Raw genomic sequence first — 26247 nt, 5'->3', positions numbered from 1 at the left:
TCAAGCATGGCTCCTTGCAGTCTGGGCAAGGGCAATGGCATGAGTACCCTCCCTACACTTGCCTCCAGGGTGTCAAAGCAGGGGGGGTCTTTCAGGGTAGGTGGGGGTCAGTAGGGCTTGGGTTGGGCAGGAAGGGCTTAGGTTGGGTGTCTTTGCTGGGAGGAACAAAGAACAAAGAAAATTACAGCCCAGGAACAGGCCCTTCGGCCCTCTCAGCCTGCGCCGATCCAGATCCTTTATCTAAACCTGTCTTCTATTTTCCAAGGATCTACTTCCCTCTGTTCCCCGCCCATTCATATATCTGTCTAGATGCATCTTAAATGATGCTATCGTGCCCGCCTCTACCACCTCCGCTGGCAAAGCGTTCCAGGCACCCACCACCCTCTGCGTAAAAAACCTTCCACGCACATCTCCCTTAAACTTTCCCCCTCTCACCTTGAAATTGTGACCCCTTGTAATTGACACCCCCACTCTTGGAAAAAGCTTGTTGCTATCCACCCTGTCCATACGTCTCATAATTTTGTAGACCTCAATCAGGTCCCCCCTCAACATCCGTCTTTCCAATGAAAACAATCCTAATCTACTCAACCTTTCTTCATAGCTAGCACCCTCCATACCAGGTAACATCCTGGTGAACCTCCTCTGCACCCTTTCTAAAGCATCCACATCCTTCTGGTAATGTGGCGACCAGAACTGCACGCAGTATTCCAAATATGGCCTAACCAAAGTCCTATACAACTGTAACATGACCTGCCGACTCTTGTACTCAATACCCCATCCGATAAAGGCAAGCATGCTGTATGCCTTCTTGACCACTCTATCGACCTGCGTTGCCACCTTCAGGGTACAATGGACCTGAACTCCCAGATCTCTCTGTACATCAATTTTCCCCAGGACTCTTCCATTGACTGTATAGTCCGCTCTTGAATTAGATCTTCCAAAATGCATCACCTCGCATTTACCTGGATTGAACTCCATCTGCCATTTCTCTGCCCAACTCTCCAATCTATCTATATTTTGCTGTATTCTCTGACATTCCTCCTTGCAACTCCTAACTGCAACCCCACCGATCTTAGTATCATCTGCAAACTTGCTAATCAGACCACCGATACCTTCGTCCAGATCATTTATGTATATCACAAACAACAGTGGTCCGAGCACGGATCCCTGTGGAACACCACTAGTCACCTTTCTCCATTTGAGACACTCCCTTCCACCACTACTCTCTGTCTCCTATTGCCCAGCCAGTTCTTTATCCATCTAGCTAGTACATCCTGAACCCCATACGACTTCACTTTGTCCATCAACCTGCTATGGGAAACTTTATCAAACGCCTTACTGAAGTCCATGTATATGACATCTACAGCCCTTCCCTCATCAATTAACTTTGTCACTTCCTCAAAGAATTCTATTAGGTTTTTAAGACATGACCTACCCTGCACAAAACCATGCTGCCTATCACTGATAAGTCTATTTTCTTCCAAATGTGAATAGATCCTATCCCTCAGTATCTTCTCCAACAGTTTGCCTACCACTGACGTCAAGCTCACAGGTCTATAATTCCCTGGATTATCCCTGCTACCCTTCTTAAACAAAGGGACAACATTAGCAATTCTCCAGTCCTCCGGGACCTCACCCGTGCTCAAGGATGCTGCAAAGATATCTGTTAAGGCCCCAGCTATTTCGTCCCTCGCTTCCCTCAATAACCTGGGATAGATCCCAGCCAGACCTGGGGAATTGTCCACCTTAATGCCTTTCAGAATACCCAAAACGTCCCCCTTCCTTATGCCGACTTGACCTAGAGTATTTAAACATCCATCCGTAGCCTCAACATCCGTCATGTCCCTCTCCTTTGTGAATACCGATGCAAAGTACTCATTAAGAATCTCACCCATTTCCTCTGACTCCACGCATAAATTCCCTATTTTGTCTTTGAGTGGGCCAATCCTTTCTCTAGTTACCATCTTGCTCCTTATATTTGAATAAAAGGCTTTGGGATTTTCCTTAACCCTGTTAGCCAAAGATATTTCATGACCCCTCTTAGCCCTCTTTATTGCGCATTTGAAATTTGTCCTACTCTCCCGATATTCCTCCAAAGCTTCATCAGTTTTAAGTCGCCTCGATCTTATGTATGCTTCCTTTTTCATCTTAGCTAGCCTCACAATTCCACCCATCATCCATGGTTCCCTAATCTTGCCATTTCTATCCCTCATTTTCATAGGGACATGTCTGTCCTGCACTCTAATTAACCTTTCCAGAAAAGACTCCCACATTTCAAATGTGGATTTACCCTTAAACAGCTGCTCCCAATCCACATTCCCTAGCTCCTGCCGAATTTTGTTATACTTGGCCTTTCCCCAATTCAGCACTCTTCCTTTAGGACCATCTCATCTTTGTCCATGATTATTCTAAAACTTCCGGAATTGTGATCGCTATTCCCAAAGTAATCACCGACTGAAACTTCAACCACCTGGCCGGGATCATTCCCCAATACCAGGTCCAGTATGGCCCCTTCCCGAGTTGGACTATTGTAGACAACTATTTACATACTGCTCTCAAAAACTCTCCTGGATGCTCCTTAGAAATTCTGCTCCATCTACGCCTCCAACACTACATGAGTCCCATTCAATGTTGGGGAAGTTAAAATCTCCCATCACGACCACCCTATTGCTCCTACATTTTTCTGTAATCGGTCTATATATTTGTACCTCTACTTCACGCTCGCTTTTGGGAGGCCTGTAGTAAAGTCCCAACAATGTTACTGCACCCTTCCTATTTCTTAGCTCTACCCATATTACCTCAGTGCTCAAATCCTCCATCGTGCCCTCCTTAATCACAGCTGTGATATCATCTCTGACCAGTAATGCAACTCCTCCCCCCCTTTTACCTCCCTGTCTATCCCTCCTGAAGCATCTATACCCTGGGATATTTAGTTGCCAGTCTTGCCCTTCCCTCAACCAAGTCTCAGTAATACCAATAACATCATATTCCCAGGTGCTAATCCAAGCCCTAACTTCATCTGCCTTACCTGCTACACTTCTCGCATTGAAACAAATGCACCTCAGACCACCTGTCCCTTTGTGTTCATCATCTCTTCCCTGTCAACTCTTCCCCTTAGTCACATTGAGTTTATTATCTAGTACCTTACTGGCTTTAGTTGCTGCCTCTTTACTGACCTTTAACTTCCTAATCTGGTTCCCATCCCCCTGCCACTTTAGTTTAAAACCTCCCCAACAGTGTTAGCAAAAGCACCCCCGAGGACATTGGTTCCAGTCCTGCTCAGGTGTAGACCATCCGATTTGTAATGGTCCCACCGCCCCCAGAACCGGTTCCAATGTCCCAAAAATCTGAACCCACTCCCTCCTGCACCATCTCTCAAGCCATGTATTCATTCTGACTATTCTTGAATTTCTACTCTAACTGTCTCGTGGCACTGGTAGCAATCCTGAGATTACTACCTTTGAGGTCCTACTTTTTCACTTATCTCCTAACTCCCTAAATTCTGATTGTAGGACCTCATCCCGTTTGTTTACCTATATCGTTGGTGCCTATATGCACCACGACAGCTGGCTGTTCACCCTCCCCCTTCAGTATGTCCTGCAGCCGACCTGAGACATCCCTGACCCGTGCACCCGGGAGGCAACATACCATTCGGGAGTCTCTTTTTCGACCACAGAAACACCTGTCTACTCCCCTTATGATTGAATCCCCTATGACTATAGCCCTGCCAGTCTTTTTCCTGCCCTTCTGTGCAGCAGAGCCAGCCACGGTGCCATGAGCCTGCTACTACTGCCTTCCCCTGGTGAGTGATCTCCCCCAACAGTATCCAAAACTGTATACCTGTTTTGGAGGGAAATGACCGCAGGGGACAACTGCACTGCCTTCCTGCTCTTTCTCTGCCTTTTGGTCACCCATTCCCTGTCTCCCTCACCAATCCTAATCTGCGGTGTGACCAACTCACTGAATGTGCTATCCACGACCTCCTCAGCATCGCGGATGCTCCAAAGTGAGTCCATCCGCAGTTCCAGAGCCGTCATGCGGTCTAACAGGAGGTGCAGCTGGACACACTTCCTGCACATGAAGGAGTCAGGGACATCAGCCACGTCCCTGATCTCCCACATTGAGCACGAGGAGCATAACATGGGCCTGGGATCTCCTGCCATTTTAACACTTTACCTTAACTGATTACAAATATAATATCAAATAATGAATAAGTGAAAGGAATAAAGATTTTACTTACCAATCACAATACTTACCAACACACAAAGAGTTAGATTTCTCCCAGCTACTGCTAATTGGAGCATTTTCCTCACCAGCCAATCAGGTCACTGCTTTGCTGTGCTGTCTCTCTTCAAGGTAAGTTTTTAAAGAGGAAAACTTACCTTCCCGACAAAACCCTGGCCACTGCTCCCGCAGAAAATCTGAAGGCCGCTTCTCCAGCAGCTGTGTCCCCGCCGCTCTCCTCGTGCTCTTTTATCCTGTGTCCCCACCTCACTCCGCGCGCTCTTTTATCCTGTGTCCCCATCGCTCTCCTCGCGCTCTTTCACTGTGTCCCTGCCGCCCTCCTCGCGCACTTTTATCCTGTGTCCCCGCCGCTCTACTCGCTGTCTTTCACTGAGCCTCCACCACTCTCCTCGCGCTCTTTTACTGAGTCTCTGCCGCTCTCCTCGCGCTCTCTCACTGAGTCTCTGCCGCTCTCCTCGGGCTCTTTCACTGCAGGCTGTGACGTCACGGTTCAACTTCTTTCTACTTCTACCTGCCCTCGAGTCTCCCTCTTGATCTTTACTCGGCTGGGATCCTTACAGTGATTGTGGGTTTTTTTGGTTAGAGGAGGAGGTAGGGAGGGAAACACTGAAGAAGTGTTTTGGGTTTAACTGTCACTTGGCAACAGCTGCTCCACAAACCACCTTCAAGATACGGTGACCGCAGTGCACTGATGCAAATGTTCCCCGCAACAGCCATTCAGCAGCTCTGCTCTACTGCCCTCTGCTGGATGGGATGGGGGGATGGGTGGTCATTTGGCTGGTCTTGGCTCTGCCTGAGTGTTGACCCCACACCTGGGGCGGGATTCTCCCAACGGCGACAAAGTGCCGTCACCGGAGTAAAAACGGGAGTGTTTTACTCCGGCGTCGGCTCCCGTTCCGGGACCCCATTCTGTGGCCCACAGGTGGCTTGGATGGTGCTGGAGCAGCCTCAGCTGCCTCAGCTGCCTCAGCTGCAGATCCCGGCCTGAACCCGGCGCCGCGGGGTCCACGCATACGCAGTTGAGCCGGCGCCAACTAGCTCGTGCGCAGTTGGGCCGGCGGCAACTATCGCAAGTGCAGTGGCCTTCTTCTCCACGGTGGCCCCGACGCCAAATGGCGCAGGGCTACAGGAACCAGCGCGCAGGAAAGGAGGCCGGAGGGGCAGAGAAGTCGACCTGCCGATTGTTGGGCCCCGATCGCGGGCCAAGCCACCACGGAGGCCCCCCCCTAGGGTCGGACCCCCCCCTCCCCACCCCCACAGGCCGCATTCCCGGACCCTTCAACGCCGAGGTCCAGCCGGGTCAGAGGATGTTCGAATGGTGCTGGCGGGTCTCGGCTTTTTGTTGATGGCCGCTCGGCCCATCTGGCCCGGAGAATCGACGCGCCGTCCCGTGCCGACCCGGGCCAGAGAGTCGCCACATATCCCGACCGGCACTGCGCCAACCACACCGGTGCCGATGGCGCTGATTCTCTGCAATGCGAAAGATTGCGCCCCGACATCGAGGCGGCGTGGCGCGATTCGCGCTGCGCCACGCCGATTCTCCAACCCGGCGGAGGGTCGGAGAATTCCGGACCTGGTCTTTCGAGGAAGCTCTTCAGAACAAAGAGGCAGCCTCTTAAAAAATCTGTGGTTAGGAAGAACACCTGCTCAAAAGAGGAAGTACTTCAAAGCTAATGATCCCCTGTAGAGCTACATAAATAAACACCAGCCTTCTTTCGAAATTGCCTGGACCTGTCAATCAAGAGACATATAAAAGGCCATGAAATTGAATGTAAAGAATGCAGTTCAAAGCTTTTATTCTTCTAAGCATGCACAGAGGCTTGAGAAAAGTTAAATGGCAATGATATTGATTGTGATAAAATCACTTCAAAGGTTTGCACCATATTAAAGAATTGAGTTCCACTTTAATCTCACAGATCTTTGAACTTCACATGCTGTTAGAGAGTTTAATGATTTTAAAGCTCCAGAGAGAACACTTTCACCTTCTTCTTATTGATCATTGATGTTGACATGCTGAAAGGTGGTTTAATGATTTTTCTGGGAAAGACCTTCAACCTTCAGCCCAGCCCAAGACCCTCCCCGATGCCCACCTCCCCGAAAGACATCCCTTGGTACCCTGGATAGAAGTGTAGGGAGGGTGTGCGCTCCTTTCCCCCCCACCCCCCTCGGTTTGCAAGGCACCAGCTCCATGCTTGTCAGGACTTGCACCAATTCACGTCAGCATGCTCCTAGCTGGGGGTGCTAGAGCATCCCAGGAGGCCAGTAAATTAGGTTAATGATGTTTGAATGAGCTCTAATTCAATGTTTGTATGATCTCACCGGCTCTGGATTAGAACATCGTCGGGGCTGGCGGGAACCTTGTCTAGGCCGTGGTTCACCCACAGTGCTTTTAGGGAGGGGGTTCCAGGATTTTGTCCCAGTAACTGTGAAGGACATAGATTTAGTTGTAAATGAGGAGGTGAACTGCAGGGAGTGGCTTTTCCAGACATCTGCTGCTCTTGCCCTTCCAGGTGTACGGGCATAGAAGGTGCTCTTGAAGAAATCTTGGTAAATTGTTGCTGGGCATCTTGTAGATGGTAGTCAATGTGCATCTATGGTGGATGGAGTGAAAGTTTAAGATGTTGGATAGGGTGCTGATCAAATTAGCTGTTTTGTCTTGCAATGTGCTGAGTTTCTTGAGTGCTGCAGGAAGTACATCGATGTAACTGGAAAGAATTGCATTACTTGGGGGAAGGCTAATTATAACAATATTAGGCGGGAACTGAAGAGGATAGATTGGGGGCGGATGTTTGAGGGCAAATCAACATCTGACATGTGGGAGGCTTTCAAGTGTCAGTTGAAAGGAATTCAGGACCGGCATGTTCCTGTGAGGAAGAAGGATAAATACGGCAATTTTCGGGAACCTTGGATAACGAGAGATATTGTAGGCCTCGTCAAAAAGAAAAAGGAGGCATTTGTCAGGGCTAAAAGGCTGGGAACAGACGAAGCCTGCGTGGAATATAAGGAAAGTAGGAAGGAACTTAAGCAAGGAGTCAGGAGGGCTAGAAGGGGTCACAAAAAGTCATTGGCAAATAGGGTTAAGGAAAATCCCAAGGCTTTTTACACGTACATAAAAAGCAAGAGGGTAGCCAGGGAAAGGGTTGGCCCACTGAAGGATAGGCAAGGGAATCTATGTGTGGAGCCAGAGGAAATGGGTGAGGTACTAAATGAATACTTTGCATCAGTATTCACCAAAGAGAAGAAATTGGTAGATGCTGAGTCTGGAGAAGGGTGTGTAGATAGCCTGGGTCACATTGAGATCCAAAAAGACGAGGTGTTGGGTGTCTTAAACAATATTAAGGTAGATAAGTCCCCAGGGCCTGATGGGATCTACCCCAGAATACTGAAGGAGGCTGGAGAGGAAATTGCTGAGGCCTTGACAGAAATATTTGGATCCTCACTGTCTTCAGGGGATGTCCCGGAGGACTGGAGAATAGCCAATGTTGTTCCTCTGTTTAAGAACGGTAGCAAGCATAATCCAGGGAACTACAGGCTGGTGAGCCTTACTTCAGTGGTAGGGAAATTACTGGAGAGAATTCTTCGAGACAGGATCTACTCCCATTTGGAAGCAAATGGACGTATTAGTGAGAGGCAGCATGGTTTTGTTAAGGGGAGGTCGTGTCTCACTAACTTGATAGAATTTTTCGAGGAGGTCACTAAGATGATTGATGCAGGTAGGCAGTGGATGTTGTCTATATGGACTTCAGTAAGGCCTTTGACAAGGTCCCTCATGGTAGACAAGTACAAAAGGTGAAGTCACACGGGATCAGGGGTGAGCTGGCAAGGTGGATACAGAACTGGCTAGGTCATAGAAGGCAGAGAGTAGCAATGGAGGGATGATTTTCTAATTGGAGGGCTGTGACCAGTGATGTTCCACAGGGATCAGTGCTGGGACCTTTGCTCTTTGTAGTATATATAAATGATTTGGAGGAAAATGTAACTGGTCTGATTAGTAAGTTTGCAGACGACACAAAGGTTGGTGGAATTGCGGATAGCGATGAGGACTGTCAGAGGATACAGCAGGATTTAGATTGTTTGGCGACTTGGGCGGAGAGATGGCAGATGGAGTTTAATCCGGACAAATGTGAGGTAATGCATTTTGGAAGGTCTAATGCAGGTAGGGAATATACAGTGAATGGTAGAACCCTCAGGAGTATTGAAAGTCAAAGAGATCTAGGAGTACAGGTCTACAGGTCACTGAAAGGGGCAACACAGGTGGAGAAGGTAGTCAAGAAGGCATACGGCATGCTTGCCTTCATTGGCCGGGGCATTGAATATAAGATTTGGCAAGTCATGTTGCAGCTGTATAGAACCTTAGTTAGGCCACACTTGGAGTATAGTGTTCAATTCTGGTCGCCACACTACCAGAAGGATGTGGAGGCTTTAGAGAGGGTGCAGAAGAGATTTACCAGAATGTTGCCTGGTATGGAGGGCATTAGCTATGAGGAGCGGTTGAATACACTCGGTTTGTTCTCACTGGAACGAAGGAGGTTGAGGGGAGACCTGATAGAGGTCTACAAAATTATGAAGGGCATAGATAGAGTGGATAGTCAGAGGCTTTTCCCCAGGGTAGAGGGGTCAATTACTCGGGGGCATAGGTTTAAGGTGAGAGGGGCAAGGTTTAGAGTAGATGTACGAGGCAAGTTTTTTACGCAGAGGATAGTGGGTGCCTGGAACTCGCTACCGGAGGAGGTGGTGGAAGCAGGGACGATAGTGACATTTAAGGGGCATCTTGACAAATACATGAAAAGGATGGGAATAGAGGGATACGGACCCAGGAAGTGTAGAAGATTGTAGTTTAGTCGGGCAGCATGGTCGGCACGGGCTTGGAGGGCCGAAGGGCCTGTTCCTGTGCTGTACATTTCTTTGTTCTTTGTTTGTTCTTTGTGCCCTGTGAAAAGTGGACTTGCCTTTGGTAGCCAGGAGGTGAGTTACTCACTGCAGAAATTTCAGCCTCTGAGCTGCTCATGTGGTGACAGTATGTATGAGGCTGGTCTCCTTGTTCAATGGTAATCCTTAGGATGTTGATTGTGGGGGATTTAATGATGGTAATGCCATTGAATATCAAAGAGAGATGGTTGTATTTTCTTTTGCTGGAGATGAAATTGCCGATGGTGCATATATTACTTGGCCCCTTATCAGCCCAAGTCTGGACATTGTCCAGGTACTGCTGCATTTGGACATGGACTGCTTCAGTATCTGATGAGTTGCAAATGCATCTGAACATTGTGCAGTCATTAGTAGACATCTCCACATCTGATCTTGTAGAAAACATAGAAAATAGAAGCAGGAAGAGGCCATTTGACCTTTCCCGGCATTTATTATGATCATGGCTGATCATCACGTTCAGTACCCTGATCCTGCTTTCCCCCATATCGTTGAGCCCATTAGCCCCAAGAGCTATATCTCATTCCTTCTTGGAATTAGACAACGTTTCGGCCTCGACTACTTTCTGTGGTAGTGAATTCCACAGATTCACCACTCTCTGGGTGAAGAAATGTCTCCTCCCCTCAGTCCTAAAAGGTTTACCCTTTATCCTCAAACTATGGCGCCTAGTTCTGGACTATCCCACCATCGGGAACATTCTTCAGCAATCTACCTTGTCTAATCCTGTCAGAATTTTATAAGTTTCTAAGAGATACCCTCTCACTCTTCTAAACTCCAATGAATATAATCCTAACTGATGTTGTCTCTCCTCATATGACCGTCCCACCACCCCAGGAATCAGCCTGGTAAACGTTTGCTGCACTCCCTCCATCGCAAGAACATCCTTCCTCAGATAAGGACACAAAAACTGCACACAATACTCCAGGTGTGGCCTCACCAATACCCTATACAATTGCAGTAAAATATCTCTATTCCCATACTCAAATCCTCTCGCAATGAAGGCCAACATACCATTTGCCTTCTTTACTGCCTGCTGTACCTGCGCGCTTACTTTCAGCGACTGATGCACGAGGACACCAAGGTCTTGCTGAGTATCCACCTCTCTCAATTTACACCCATTCAAATAATAACCTACCTTCCTATGTTTGCTACCGAAGCGGATAACCCCACATTTATCCACATTATAGTGCATCTGCCATGCATGTGCCCACTCACTCAGCCTGTCCAAATCCCGCTGAAGCATCTCTGCATCCTCCTCACAGCTCACCCTCCCGCCCAACTTTGTATCATCTGCAAATTTGGAGATACTACATTTAGTTTCCTCGTCCAAATTATTAATGTATAATGTGAACATTTGGGGTCCTAGCACAGATCCCTGTGGTACCCCACTAGTCACTGCCTGCCAATCAGAAAAGACCCACTTTGCTTCTGTCTGCTAACCAGCTTTCTATCCATCTCAAGACACTACCGCAATCCCATGTGCTTTAACTTTACATATTAATTTGCTATGTGAGACCTTTTTGAAAGCCTTCTAAAAGTCTAAATAAACCACATCCACTGGTTCTCCCTGGTCAACTCTACATCTTCAAAGAATTCCAGTAGATTTGTCAAGCATGATTGTCCTTTCGTGAATCCCAGCTGACTTTGTCTGATTACACCACTGCTTTCCAAATGCTGTGCTATGGAATCCTTGATAATGGACTCCAGCAACTTCCCTACTACTGATGTTAGGCTCGCTGGTCTATAGTTCCCTGTTTTCTCTCTACATCCCTTTTTGAATAGTGGGGTTACATTCGCTACCCTCCAATCTGTAGGAATCATTCCAGAGTCCAAAGAACTTTGGAAAATGACCAGCAATGGATCTACTATTTCTAGGTGCATTTCCTTAAGTACTTTGGGATGAAGATTATCAGGCCCTGGAGATTCAATCCCATTAATTTCCCCCAAACCTTTTCTTTACCAACACTAATGTCCTTCAGCTCCTCACTAAAACTTGTGTTTCTCAGAACTTATGTTTTCCTTTCTGAAGACAGAAGCAAAGTATGAATTTAGTTCCTCAGCCATTTCTTTGTTCTTGTTATGAATTCCCCCGTTTCTGATTAGTTTTTATCAATTTTTTTCTCTTTACATACCAGCTGAAACTTTTACAGGCAGTTTCAATGTTCCCCTCTAGTTTACTTTCAAATTGTCTTTTCCCCTTCTTAATCAATCCCTTGATCTGCCTTTGCTGAATTTTAAACTGTTCCCAATCCTCAGCTCTATTGATTTTTCTTGCGAATTTGTCTGCCTCTGATTTGAATCTAATACAATATCTCATTTCCCTTATGAGCCATATTATGGCTCTTTAGGGGCTGTTTAGCACAGCGGCTGTTTAGCACACTGGGCTAAACCGCTGGCTTTGAAAGCAGACCAAGGCAGGCCAGTAGCACGGTTCAATTCCCGTAACAGCCTCCCTGAACAGGTGCCAGAATGTGGCGACTAGGGGCTTTTCACAGTAACGTCATTGAAGCCTACTTGTGACAATAAGCCATTTTCATTTAATTTTTCATTCATTCATTTCATGGCCACAGTTGCCTTTCTACTCTTGTACCAAAAAGGAATAAACAACTTTTGGAGTTCACCTATTTGTTCCTTGAATGCCTGCCACTGCATGTCCGTTGACCTTCCTTTCAATAATGTTTCCCAGTCCGTCATAGCCAGCTAATGACTCATACCATCATAGTTACCTTTATTGAGGTTCAGGTCCCTGGTCTCAGAATCACCGACCTCACTAGTCACCTTGATAAAGAACTCTACCATATTATTATCTCTCATCCCCAAGAATTCTCACACTATTAGATTGCCAGCTAATCCTTTCACATTGCACAACACCCAGTCCAAGATGGTCTGCTCCCTTGTTGGTTCCTCAACGTACTGATCCAGAAAACTATCCCATCTACACTTCAGAAATTACTCCTCTACATAGGTAGAGAAGGTAGTCAAGAAGGCATACAGCATGCTTGCCTTCATTGGCCGGGGCATTGAGTATAAAAATTGGCAAGTCATGGTGCAGCTGTATAGAACCTTAGTTAGGCCATACTTGGAGTATAGTGTTCAATTCTGGTCACCACACCACCAGAAGGATGTGGAGGCTATAGAGAGGGTGCAGATGAGATTTACCAGAATGTTGCCTGGTATGGAGGGCATTAGCTATGAGGAGAGGTTGAATAAACTTGGTTTGTTCTCACTGGAACGAAGAAGATTGAGGGGCGACCTGACAGAGGTCTACAAAATTATGAGGGCATAGACAGAGTGGATAGTCAGAGACTTTTTCCCAGGGTAGAGGGGTCAATTACTAGGGGGCATAGGTTTAAGGTGTGAGGGGCAAGGTTTCGAGGAGGGGTATGAGGCAAGTTTTTTACACACAGGGTAGTGGGTGCCTGAAACACGCTGTCGGAGGAGGTGGTGGAAGCAGGGACGATAGTGACGTTTACGGGGCATCTTGACAAATACATGAATAGGATGGGAATAGAGGGATAAGGACCCCAGAAGTGTAGAAGATTTTAGTTTTGACGGGCAGCATGGTCGGCGCAGGCTTGGAGGGCTGAAGGGCCTGTTCTTGTGCTGTACTTTTCTTTGCTCTTTGTTCTATTGTACTGTGACTAATTTGAGTCACCCAATCTATATGCAGATTACAGGCACCCCATGATCACAGATGTTACTTTACCGCAGGCATCTGTGATTTCCTGACTAATGCTATTCCCAACATTACCACTGCAGTTTGGTGGTCTGTATACCACCCCAACAAACATTTTTGCTCCTTGATGTTTCTTAACTCGATCCAGACAGATTCCACATCATCTGCACTAATATCTTTGCTCAATATTGTATCAATATCTTCTTTAATCAACAATGCAATTCCACCCCCTTTTCCTTTCTGTCTTCTTCCTACAAACTGAATATCACTCAATGTTAGATCCCACCCTTGATCACCTTGGAGCCATGTCCCCGTAATCCTTACCGTACCCGTTATGATTGAAGGAAGATCACTGAAGCAGCTGAAGATGTTTAAGCACTACCCTGAGGAATACCTCCAGTGATGTCTTGGAGTTCAGACGATTAGCCTGCTACAAACACAGCCATCATTTTTTGTGCTAGTTATGGCTCCAAGCAGTAGAACGTTTTCCCTGATTCTATTGACTCCAAGTTTGCTGGAGCTCCTTGATATCACACTTTGTCAAATGCTGCTTTCACGTCAGGTGCAAACACTCTCACGTCAAATCTGGGAAACAACTCTTTTGTCCATGTTTTTGGATTCAGGTGAAATTGGGATCTCGAGTCAGATGGCCTTGATGGAGCCGAAACTGAGCATCGGCGAATAGTTATTGCTGAGTAACTGCTGTTTGATAGCACTGTCAATGACACCTTCCATTATTTGCTTATGATCAAGAATAGTTTGATGAAGCACAGTAATTGATTAAGTTGGACTTGGTCTACTTTTTGTGGACAGGACATACCTGAGCCCATTCCCTGGTCCTCCATCCCAGCTTTGTCTCCCAACCTCCAACCATGCACCTCTCATCCACCTTTCCTGACCCCCAATTACCTTTCCCTTGCCTAGCCCTGAATCCCACCATCCCTCTCCACCGTTACCCTCACGCCTGCCCTGATTTCCCAATCCCATCTCTGATCATCAGCCCTCAAAGAAATGTAGCCTTCCTCCACATCTCCGCCACCACTCCCTCCCAAACCCCAAACCATGGGGCTCCAATACCCCCAAAACTTACTCCCAGCACATGACCCTCCCCTTACCCCAACTCAGTTCCCTGTCTTACTTGTCTGGGAGCCACTGCGGTGATCGCTCCACACCACCCTGATTTCTCTCAAGTCTTTGCTGCAGGGTAGCAATTCTACATCAATGAGGGCGGAACGCAAATCCTGGGAATCTCGAGCCTCACCAGTTGGATCCATGGGATTTATCCCTTGACATTCCCTGCACACCCCTACAGAGTGCACTCAAAATTGGATGCTCTCAAATTTCACAAGTGCCAAGTCCAGTGGTGTAGATAAATCTCTTTTTACTTTGACAAAGAGTCATCCAGGCTCGAAACCTTCACTCCCTCCTCTCTCCACAGATGCTGCCAGGCCTGCTGAGATTGTCCAGCATTTTCTGTTTATGTTTTAGATTCCAGCATCCACAGCAATTTGCTTTTATCCTCTTTTTACTCATAGTGGGCGGGATTCACCGTTCTCCTCGCCGATTTCATAGTCGGCGATCGGGGGGGGGAATCCCTTCTGATGCCGAAATCGGTGGCAGCACCTGTTTGATGAAGGTTTTGTATCCTCCGCCCCCTCTGAAATGGAGTCATTGCGTCGCGCATCGCCGTTGGAATGGCGTTAGCGCGTCACCTGAAGGCCCTCCCCGATGCTCCGTCCCCGATGGGCTGAGGTCTCAACCGCGCGATTGAAGTGTGGTCTCAGCGATTGGGAATCCGGCATGGCGGCTGTGGACTGTGTCCAACGCCACCGCAATCAGACGGGAGCTGTGCTGCTGGCTGGGGGACTTCCACGAGGGCTGGGTGGACTGGTGGGGGGTGGCCAGGGGGTGGCGAGGAGGCAACCATCTGGCAGGTCGAGTCTGCGCACGGCCAACACCATGTTTTACGGCGCGACCGCTGCAGGTCGGCGCTGTGAAAATGCGCGGGGTTTGCGCGGCTGCTGGCCCCTCACTGGTCGCAGAATTGCTGAGAGGTCAGTGCCGATTTTGTGGTGGTAAAACGCCACAGTTCCTCCACACTTAGTCTCAATAATGGTGAATCCAGCGCAGTGTTTTTTTAAGGTCCGGAGAATCCACACTGGGTAAAATAAAGAAACGTTGTTATATTTAGATATGACATACACACTCCGCGGTAGACCCCTACCGGGTTCCTGTTCTGGTTCATGCCTTACTGGCCAGCCTTTTAGACAAAGGTCAGTGGAGATTCCCCGCCCCTAGCGGGGGAGCCCGTACTCCGCAAGGACCATGGGGAAGACAATCACTCCCACCCCATAGGCCCCCTGCTGGCTATTACAGCATTTACTCCTCTTCCTGAAGGTCATCTTCCTTCAATGTGCAGCCAATACCATGGTCACGTTCAAAATTCAAACAACAGGCATCGATCGGGAGCTTGCCCGCCACTCTCACTGCGTATTTATACTCATTTGGTTGGCTGCCAGGTTCCAGTGCACATCTTGGCTTTGATGTGACTCGGCAAACATCTGATTAATACAAGTTTGCCTTCTAAACATTCCTTCCGTAAAACCTTTAAATCTAGAGTGACAGAAAATTAGGAAAATGTACAGAGGAAGGTTTATTAATTATTTTTTTAGTTGAACACTGGGAGACAGTCACCCAATGCAACTTGCAATGCAACTCCACTTCCAGCAGCTTTCCTCCTGACCTGGATAATTGACATAAACTGATAACGAGCAAGATTCTACAATCCAACGGTCTGCGAAGCAAGCATCAGATCGTAGAATCCCCCCTCAGGTTTGAATTATAGGATTAGAATTAAATTACAGCTTTCCAATGATCCAGATGAATGGTTAATACTCAGCTCCACAGAGTAAGGAGATTGCAGGTTTGATCTTCAACAGCGCCAGCCAATCTCCAAAGGGGCTGTGGATAATGGGGAAATAATCACCCTTTGCGACTGTTCATGTTGTTAGCTGTGGCCCTGTGAGTAGCACTCAAGTGCCTAACATTGAAGGTTCCAGTCCCACTGCAGAGGCTTGAGAGCAAAAAGTCAAGGTGGACACTCTAGTACAGTGCTGAAGGAATGTCGCACTGAGCTACCCTTTCAGGCAAGGCATTAAACAGAGGCCCTGCTCTCGGGGAGATATAAAACATCATGTGGCACTATTTTAAAGAAGAACAGGAGAGTTATCTCTGGTGTCCTGGACAGTTTGATCCATAAATCATTATCACAATAGCAGATTCTGTGGCTAATATCATATTGCAGTTTGAAGGGCTTGCTGTGAGAAAATTGGCTGCTCTATTTCCTACTTGACCAAAGTGACTATTCTTTGGTGGCTATAAGGAGGGTTGGGCATCGTAAGAACAAAGAACAAGGAACAAAGAACAACACAGTACAGGAACATGCCTTTCAGTTCTCCAAGCTTGCGTCGATCTTGCTGCCCGTCGAACCTAAAACCTTCTAAACTTCAGGGTCCATATCCCTCTATTTCCATCCTATTCATGTATTTGTCAAGACACCCCTTAAAAGTCACTATTGTACCTGCTTCCACCAGCTCTTCTGGCAACGAATTTCAAGCATCGCACCACCCTCTGTGTAAAAACTTCCCTCGTACATCTCCTTGAAACTTTGCCTCTCGCACCTTAAACCTATGTCCCCGAGTAATTGGCTCTTCCACAATGGGGTGAAGGAGCTGCGCTCCGAAAGCTAGTGATTCCAAACAAACCTGTTGGACTTTAGCCTGGTATTGTAAGACTTCTTACAATGGGGAAAAAGTCTCTGACTATCCACTCTGCCTATGCCCCTCATAATTTTGTAGACCTCTATCAGGTCGCCCCTCGGCCTCCATCATTCCAGTGAGAACAAACCGAGTTTATACAACCTCTCCTCATTGCTAATGCCCTCCATATTTCTTTTCTTTTATTTTATTTTCATGTACTTAATAATCTGTTGAACTGCTCGCAGAAAAATACTTTTCACTGCAAATAGGGTTAAGGAAAATCCCAAGGCTTTTTACACGTACATAAAAAGCAAGAGGGTAGCCAAGGAAAGGGTTGGCCCACTGAAGGATAGGCAAGGGAATCTATGTGTGAAGCCAGAGGAAATGGGCGAGGTACTAAATGAATACTTTGCATCAGTATTCACCAAAGAGAAGAAATTGGTAGATGTTGAGTCTGGAGAAGGGTGTGTAGATAGCCTGGGTCACATTGAGATCCAAAAAGACGAGGTGTTGGGTGTCTTAAAAAATATTAAGGTAGATAAGTCCCCAGGGCCTGATGGGATCTACCCCAGAATACTGAAGGAGGCTGGAGAGGAAATTGCTGAGGCCTTGACAGAAATCTTTGGATCCTCGCTGTCTTCAGGGGATGTCCCGGAGGACTGGAGAATAGCCAATGTTGTTCCTCTGTTTAAGAAGGGTAGCAAGGATAATCCCGGGAACTACAGGCCGGTGAGCCTTACTTCAGTGGTAGGGAAATTACTGGAGAGAATTCTTCGAGACAGGATCTACTCCCATTTGGAAGCAAATGGACGTATTAGTGAGAGGCAGCACGGTTTTGTGAAGGGGAGGTCGTGTCTCACTAACTTGATAGAGTTTTTCGAGGAGGTCACTAAGATGATTGATGCAGGTAGGGCAGTGGATGTTGTCTATATGGACTTCAGTAAGGCCTTTGACAAGGTCCCTCATGGTATACTAGTACAAAAGTTGAAGTCACACGGGATCAGGGGTGAGCTGGCAAGGTGGATACAGAACTGGCTAGGCCATAGAAGGCAGAGAGTAGCAATGGAAGGATGCTTTTCTAATTGGAGGGCTGTGACCAGTGGTGTTCCACAGGGATCAGTGCTGGGACCTTTGCTGTTTGTAGTATATATAAATGATTTGGAGGAAAATGTAACTGGTCTGATTAGTAAGTTTGCAGACGACACAAAGGTTGGTGGAATTGCGGATAGCGATGAGGACTGTCGGAGGATACAGCAGGATTTAGATTGTTTGGAGACTTGGGCGGAGAGATGGCAGATGGAGTTTAATCCGGACAAATGTGAGGTAATGCATTTTGGAAGGTCTAATGCAGGTAGGGAATATACAGTGAATGGTAGAACCCTCAAGAGTATTGAAAGTCAATGAGATCTAGGAGTACAGGTCCACAGGTCATTGAAAGGGGCAACACAGGTGGAGAAGGTAGTCAAGAAGGTATACGGCATGCTTGCCTTCATTGGCCGGGGCATTGAGTATAAGAATTGGCAAGTCATGTTGCAGCTGTATAGAACCTTAGTTAGGCCACACTTGGAGTATAGTGTTCAATTCTGGTCACCACACTACCAGAAGGATGTGGAGGCTTTAGAGAGGGTGCAGAAGAGATTTACCAGAATGTTGTCTGGTATGGAGGGCATTAGCTTTGAGGAGCGGTTGAATAAACTCGGTTTGTTCTCACTGGAACGAAGGAGGTTGAGGGGAGAACTGATAGAGGTATACAAAATTATGAGGGGCATAGACAGAGTGGATAGTCAGAGGCTTTTCCCCAGGGTAGAGGGGTCAATTACTAGGGGGCATAGGTTTCAGGTGAGAGGGGCAAGGTTTAGAGTAGATGTACGAGGCAAGTTTTTTACGCAGAGGGTAGTGGGTGCCTGGAACTCGCTACCGGAGGAGGTGGTGGAAGCAGGGACGATAGTGACATTTAAGGGGCATCTTGACAAATACATGAATAGGATGGGAATAGAGGGATACGGTCCCAGGAAGTGTAGAAGATTGTAGTTTAGTCGGGCAGCATGGTCGGCACGGGCTTGGAGGGCCGAAGGGCCTGTTCCTGTGCTGTACATTTCTTTGTTCTTTGTTCTTTGTTCTTTGTACCTCGGTACAAGTGATAATAAACAAATCCAATCTAATCCAATTGAACACTGTATTCCAAGTGTGGCCTAACTAAGGTTCTTTACAGCTGCTGCACGACTTGCCAATTTTTATACTCAATGCCCCTGCCGATGAAAGCAAGCATGCCGTATCCTTCTTGATACTTTCTCCACCTGCACTGCCAGTTTCAGTGACCTATGGACCTGTACATCAAGATCACTCTATCTGTCAGTACTCTTTAAAGGTTCTGCCATTTACTGTATATTTCTCATCTGTATTAGACCTTCCAAAATGCAGTACCTCACATTTGTCCAGATTAAACCCCATCTGCTGTCTCTCCGTCCAAGTCTCCAACCGATCTTTATCCTGCTGTAACCTCTGACGGTCCTCATCACTATCTGCAATTCCACCAACCTTTATGTTGTCTGCAAAAGTACTAATCAGACCAGTTACATTTTCCTCCAAATAATTTACAGCTACTATAATGTATATATACTATGTGTGGAGGCGGTGGAGTAGCGGTATCGTCGCTGGACTTGTAATAATAATAATTGCTTATTGTCACAAATAGGCTTCAATGAAGTTACTGTCAAAAGCCCCTAGCCGCCACATTTCGGCTCCTGTTCGGGGAGGCTGGTAAGGGAATTGAACCCGCGCTGCTGGCATTGTTCTGCATTACAAGCCAGCAGTTTAGCCCACTGTGCTATACCAGCCCCTGGCTAATCCAGAGAACCAGGGTAATTCTCTGAGGATCCAGGGTTTAAATCCCACCATGGCAGAATGAAATCTAAATTTTTTAAGAGCTGGAATTAAAAGTCTAATGATGACCATGATTGTTGGAAAAATGCATCTTGTTCACTAATGGGAAGGAAATCTGTCATCCTTACCTCGCCTGGCCTACATGTGACTCCAGACTTATGTGGTTGACTCTTAAAATGCCGTCAGGGATGGGCAATAAACGTTGGCCACAGCGATGCCCACATTCCATGAAAGAATTTTTAAAAACAGCAAAGGTCCCAGCACTGATCCCTGCGGAACACCACTAATCATGGCCCGCCATTCAGAAAAGCACCCTTCCACTGCCAACCTCTGTGGGGCTCTTTGTGGTTCTAATCCGAGGATGGTTGTCGTAGTGTTCATAAAGACCACAAATAGCTTTTATATTGAACAAAGCTAGAGATTTATTTACACAACTTAATTGGATTTGACACTTACTCCTATAAAATACACAGTTGATAATAAACTTACAATCTACACTCATCTACTACTAATCTCTGCACTAATACGTTAACTATGATCTGCTCTCACTCACACTATCTTTCCTACAGTCTGTCTTCTAGCTTTCTCCTCAGTCTCTCACCCAGAAGGTTCAGCATCAAGGCCTTATATAGTTCTACATCTAGCTCCCTCTAGTGGTTGATTTGACATGACATTAACTCTTCCAGTACATTACGTTTGTGATACTGTCACACCCTCTGTCTTCTTATGACCCTGTCTTCTTATGACCGAGCCAGTTCTTTATCCAACTTTCCAGCTCACCTCTGATCCCGTGTGACTTCACCTTCTGTCTAAGGTTGTAAAAGGTGCTGTATAAATGCAAGTCCTTTTGTTCCCGCCCATGTTTACATTCTGGTGAGATGTAAAGAGAAATGTATCTGTCAGTTGTGGCTCAGTGACTAACACTGTTGATTTTGAGTCAGAAGGCTGTGGTTTCAGATTCCATTCCTGAGATATTGGACACGTGGAGAGGGATTCTCCAGCCTCCCAACCGCGTGTTTCTCAGCAGCGGGAGGCGGCGCGCCATTTGCTGCTGGCGGGATTCTCTGCTCCCGCTACTATGAATGGGATTTCCCATTGGAGCCACCCCACGCCGGCGGGAAACCCACAGGTGGGGGGAACCAGAGAATCCCGCTACCAGCCAAAGGTTAGAGAATTCCGGCCCTGAGCTACGCTGATACTGCAGTGGAGTACTGCACCACTGGAGGTGCTGCCTTTGGATGAGATATTAAACCTAGGCCCTACCTACCTCTTCAGGCAAAGGCAAGAGTGGCACCACTTCAAGTAAGGATAGGAGAGGTTCTCTCTGGGTCGCCAGCTAATATTATTTATTCCTCAACCAACACCACTAAAAACAGAACATCTGTTCGTACGATATTCTGTGCAAAATTTGTCTGCCTTGCGCCTTACACTAAACAACAAATCGTCTGCAAAAGTGCTTCATTGGCTGTAAAGCACTTTGGGATGTCCTAAGGTCATAAATGGCTCTATAGAAATGCAAAATCTTTCTTTTTCTTTGTCACAACAGAAATAGGTACAGTCGTAGATCTCCATCCGTAAAGAGAAACTATACCCTCTGTGTGTGAGAGCCCAAAACAAGGGGACATGACCTTAATGTTATACCTCGGCTGTTCAGGGTTGATATCAGGAAACACTTCTTCACAGCAAGCAGCATGGACATCTGAAATACTCTCCAACCAATGTCACAACTGCGTGCAATCAATTTTCTGTTTGGCAAAAATACTGAAGGTCACAGAATCCAAACGGGGAAATTGAGTTAATATAGTTCAGACACGATCGGATTGAGTGGCGGAACATGTTCAAGGGGCTGAATGGTCCACTCCTGTTCCCGGCATTGCTGACAGTCGAGATTCAGGCAAGATAAATGAACCCATAGGTTGTCAGATTCTGTCAGCCGCAGAACGGTGTGGCTGAATTAAGAAATGGAGGGGACAAAAAAAATAACTATGGACTGGATTTGTTCTATAAAACTCTTTAGTGGTGAGGATTTGTGTTGATAAATAGCACTTAGTTTTATTGAGCTCCTTTTATTTGAAAGTTGTTTCCAGAAAGTGGCTGCTTCATATGTTTTCAACGATAGACATGGTCGAAGAAGATATTACAAGTCAATAAATTCACTCCTGCCTGAAGATGTGAAGTCAATAACTGCTTGCTTCTTTCAACAATTTTTCTCACCGCCTGTGAAATGGTGCGTGCTATCTCACAATCAATCATCGACTAGGATTTGAAAGACCTCATTCGAGGTGATAACCCATGCCGGCAATAAGTTTAGTATCCATTTAATAAAGTGCAGGAAATATGAGTTCAGGCGCATGAGTCATATTAACTTGAAGATAAGACTTGCGTTTATATAACACCTTTCAGAATCTCAATCTCAGGACATCCAAAAGAACTTTGTAGCGAGTGAAGTAGTCTCAAAGTGCAGGAACTGTTGGTAGGATAGACAGCAGTCAATTTGCACAAAGCAAGCTCCCACAAACAGCAGTGGCCAGATAATCTGTATTAGTGGTATTCTTTGGCCTCTTGCACATCCTGGACTTTCAGCACTCTACCATTGTCTGTCATGCATCTACTGCTCAGACTGTCAGCTCTGGAATTCCATCGGTAAACCCCTCCAACTCTCTAACTCTCTCTCTATCCGCCTGGGGGGTGGTGTTTACTAGAGCTGTTGGGGAGGGTTTAAACTAATGTGGCAGGGGGATGGGAACCGATGCAGGAAGTTGGAAGGTAGTAAAACAGGGACAGAAACAAAAGGCAGTAAGGGGGAATGTGTAAGGCAGAGAAGCCATAGTAAAAAATCAAAAAGGGCGACAGTACAAGGTACAGTGACTGAGGGGAGCTCAGTGAATAGGACCAATAATACTAAAAGGAATAAAACGGGAAGTAAAAACATTAATGGTAAGCAACGCGGCAGGTTGTTACATGAAGATATGGGTTCAACGACAAGGAAAATTAGGAAAAAAGTTAAGAGGAAATATAACTTAGGAGAGGTTACTGATCGAGGTGTTAAGATTCAAAACAGAGGTAAAAAAGCCAACATAAGTGTACTTTACCTGAATGCTCGTAGTATTCGGAATAAGGCAAATGAGTTGATGGCACAAAATCATCGTGAATGACTATGATTTAGTGGCCATTACTGAAACATGGTTAAAGGATGGTCACTACTGGGAGTTAAATAACCGAGGGTATCAAACTATTCGGAAGGACAGAGTGGATGGGAAGGGAGGTGGTGTAGCTCTGTTATTTAAGGATGACATCCGGGCAATAGTAAGGGATGACATCGGTGCTATGGAGGATACGGTTGAATCCATTTGCGTGGAAATCAGGAATAGTAAGGCAAAAATTTCACTGATCGGAGTAGTCTATAGGCCACCAAATAGTAACATTATGGTGGGGCAGGCAATAAACAAAGAAATAAAGGATGCATGTAGAAATGGTACAGCAGTTATCATGGGGGATTTTAATCTACATATCGATTGGTTTAACCAGGTCGGTCAAGGCAACCTTGAGGAGGAGTTTATAGAATGTATCCGCGATAGTTTCCTCGAACAGTATGTAATGGAACCTACGAGGGAACAAGCGGTCCTAGATCTGGTCCTGTTAAATGAGACAGGATTGATTCATGATCTCTTAGTTCGGGACCCTCTCGGAAGGAGCGATCACAATATGGTGGAATTTAAAATACAAATGGAGGGTGAGAAGGTAAAATCAAACACTAGTGTTTTGTGCTTAAACAAAGGTGATTACAATGGGATGAGAGAAGAACGGTAGACTGGGAGCAAAGACTTTATGGTGAAACAGTTGAGGAACAGTGGAGAACCTTCCAAGCGATTTTTCACAGTGCTCAGCAAAGGTTTATACCAACAAAAAGGAAGGACAGTAGAAAGAGGGAAAATCGACCGTGGATAGCTAATGAAATAAGGGAGAGTATCAAATTGAAGGAAAAAGCATACAAAGTGGCAAAGATTAGTGGGAGACTAGAGGACTGGGAAAACTTTAGGGGGCAACAGAAAGCTACTAAAAAAGCTATAAAGAAGAGTAAGATAGACTATGAGAGTAAACTTACTCAGAATATAAAAACAGATAGTAAAAGTTTCGACAAATGTATAAAACAAAAAAGAGTGGCTAAGGTCAATATTTGTCCTTTAGAGGATGAGAACGGAGATTTAATAATGGGCGATGAGGAAATGGCTGAGGAACTGAACAGGTTTTTTGGGTCAGTCTTCACAGTGGAAGACACAAATAACATGCCAGTGACTGATAGAAATGAGGCTATGACAGGTGAGGACCTTGAGAGGATTGTTATCACTAAGATGTAGTGATGGGCATGCTAATGGGGCTAAAGGTAGACAAGTCTCCTGGGCCTGATGGAATGCATTCAAGAGTGCTAAAAAAGATGGCTAGGGAAATTGCAAATGCACTAGTGATAATTTACCAAAATTCACTAGACTCTGGGGTGGTCCCGGCGGATTGGAAATTAGCAAACGTGACACCACTGTTTAAAAAAGGAGGTAGGTAGAAAGCGGGTAATTATAGGCCAGTGAGCTTAACTTCGGTAGTAGGGAAGATGCTGGAATCTTTCATCAAAGAAGAAATAGCGAGGCACCTGGATGGAAATTGTCCCATTGGGCAGATGCAGCATGGGTTCATAAAGGGCATGTCATGCCTAACTAATTTAGTGGAATTTTTTGAGGACATTACCAGTGCGATAGATAACGGGGAGCCAATGGATGTGGTATATCTGGATTTCCAGAAAGCCTTTGACACCGTGCCACACAAAAGGTTGCTGCATAAGCTAAAGATGCATGGCATTAAGGGGAAAGTAGTAGATAGAGAATTGGTTAATTAATAGAAAGCAAAGAGTGGGGATTAATGGGTGTTTCTCTGGTTGGCAATCAGTAGCTAGTGGTGTCCCTCAGGGATCAGTGTTGGGCCCACAATTGTTCACAATTTACATAGATAATTTGGAGTTGGGGACCAAGGGCAATGTGTCCAAGTTTGCAGACGACACTAAGATGAGTGGCAAAGCAAAAAGTGCAGAGGATGCTGGAAGTCTGCAGAGGGATTTGGATAGGCTAAGTGAATGGGCTAGGGTCTGGCAGATGGAATACAATGTTGACAAATGTGAGGTTATCCATTTTGCTAGGAATAACAGCAAAAGGGATTATTATTTAAATGATAAAATATTAAAACATGCTGCTGTGCAGAGTGACCTGGGTGTGCTAGTGCACGAGTCACAAAAAGTTGGTTTACAGGTGCAACAGATCATTCAGAAGGTGAATGGAATTTTGTCCTTCATTGCTAGAGGGATGGAGTTTAAGACTAGGGAGGTTCTGCTGCAATTGTATAAGGTGTTAGTGAGGCCACACCTGGAGTATTGTGTTCAGTTTCCGTCTCCTTACTTGAGAAAGGACGTACTGGCACTGGAGGGTGTGCAGAGGAGATTCACTAGGTTAATCCCAGAGCTGAGGGGGTTGGATTACGAGGAGAGGTTGAGTAGACTGGGACTGTACTCGTTGGAATTTAGAAGGATGAGGGGGGATCTTATTGAAACATATAAAATTATGAAGGGAATAGATAGGATAGATGCGGGCAGGCTGTTTCCACTGGCGGGTGAACGCAGAACTAGGGGGCATAGCCTCAAAATAAGGGGAAGTAGATTTAGGACTGAATTTAGGAGGAACTTCTTCACCCAAAGAGTTGTGAATCTATGGAATTCCTTGCCCAGTGAAGCAACAGAGGCTCCTTCATTAAATGTTTTTAAGATAAAGATAGATAGTTTTTTTAAGAATAAAAGGATTAAGGGTTATGGTGTTCGGGCCGGAAAGTGGAGCTGAGTCCACAAATGATCAACCATGATCTCATTGAATGGTGGGGCAGGCTCGAGGGCCAGATGGCCTACTCCTGCTCCTAGTTCTTATATTCTTATGTTCTTATTAAAGATGCTCTTTAAATCCCACCTCATTGAGCAGAATTTTGGTCACCGCAGCTAATATCTTCTTCTGTGGCTCGGTGTCAGATTCTGTTTGATAATGCCCTTATGAAGCTCCTTGTGATGTTTCACTGGATTAAAGCCCTGACAAGTTGTTTTTGTTATGGTTCCTAGTCTCCTAGTTTGACTCTTACGGTGACTATGGAAGCTAGAGGAACTGTCAATATTCGAGGAAGATAGCCACTCCAAATATCTGGCGATTTTCATTAGAATCAGATATAGTGCCATGACTTTCCACACTGATTCGTTGAACAACAAGAAGGATTATAAGAGCTGATGTTTGTATTTTGACTGGTGCCTGTAGGATTATATTCACCAGAGGCCAAGCAGGTAGAAGGCGGGAGGTCTGGTAGGTTGGTTGTCCACATTGCAACACCTTGGAGATACCAAGAGCTCCTGGTCCTGTTCCACTGCTAGTTTCAAGGCCTGCATTGCCATTTTAATGAGATGGGGAGAAGGTGGATATGGCTATCCTCTTCACTGACGAACCTTAAAATTAAATCTACTCAAATTTTGGAAGGTGCAGAGAAGGTTTAACAAAAGAGCCAATACAACATACTCTTCATTCCTTCATCAGATGTGGGAGAACATTAGAACATTAGAAATAGGAGCAGGAGTAGACCTTATGGTCCATCGATCCTGACTCCAACACCATTTTCCCGCCCATTCCCCATATCCCTCAATTCCTCGAGAGACCAAAACTCTGTCTTCCTCAGTCTGAAATATAT

At 46.0% G+C, this 26247-nt stretch overlaps 1 protein-coding gene across 2 annotated transcripts in view; it reads left to right on the top strand.

The window, feature by feature from the left end:
• grid2 (glutamate receptor, ionotropic, delta 2) overlaps nucleotides 1–26247 on the top strand; it is a 1370357-nt gene that overhangs the window by 868484 nt on the left and 475626 nt on the right. The gene's annotated exons all lie outside the window — the stretch shown is intronic.

The sequence above is a fragment of the Scyliorhinus torazame genome, chromosome 3 (assembly GCF_047496885.1).
Source record: "Scyliorhinus torazame isolate Kashiwa2021f chromosome 3, sScyTor2.1, whole genome shotgun sequence".
In the NCBI taxonomy this organism is placed as follows: domain Eukaryota; kingdom Metazoa; phylum Chordata; class Chondrichthyes; order Carcharhiniformes; family Scyliorhinidae; genus Scyliorhinus; species Scyliorhinus torazame.
This window is presented reverse-complemented; position numbering and strand designations above follow the sequence as displayed.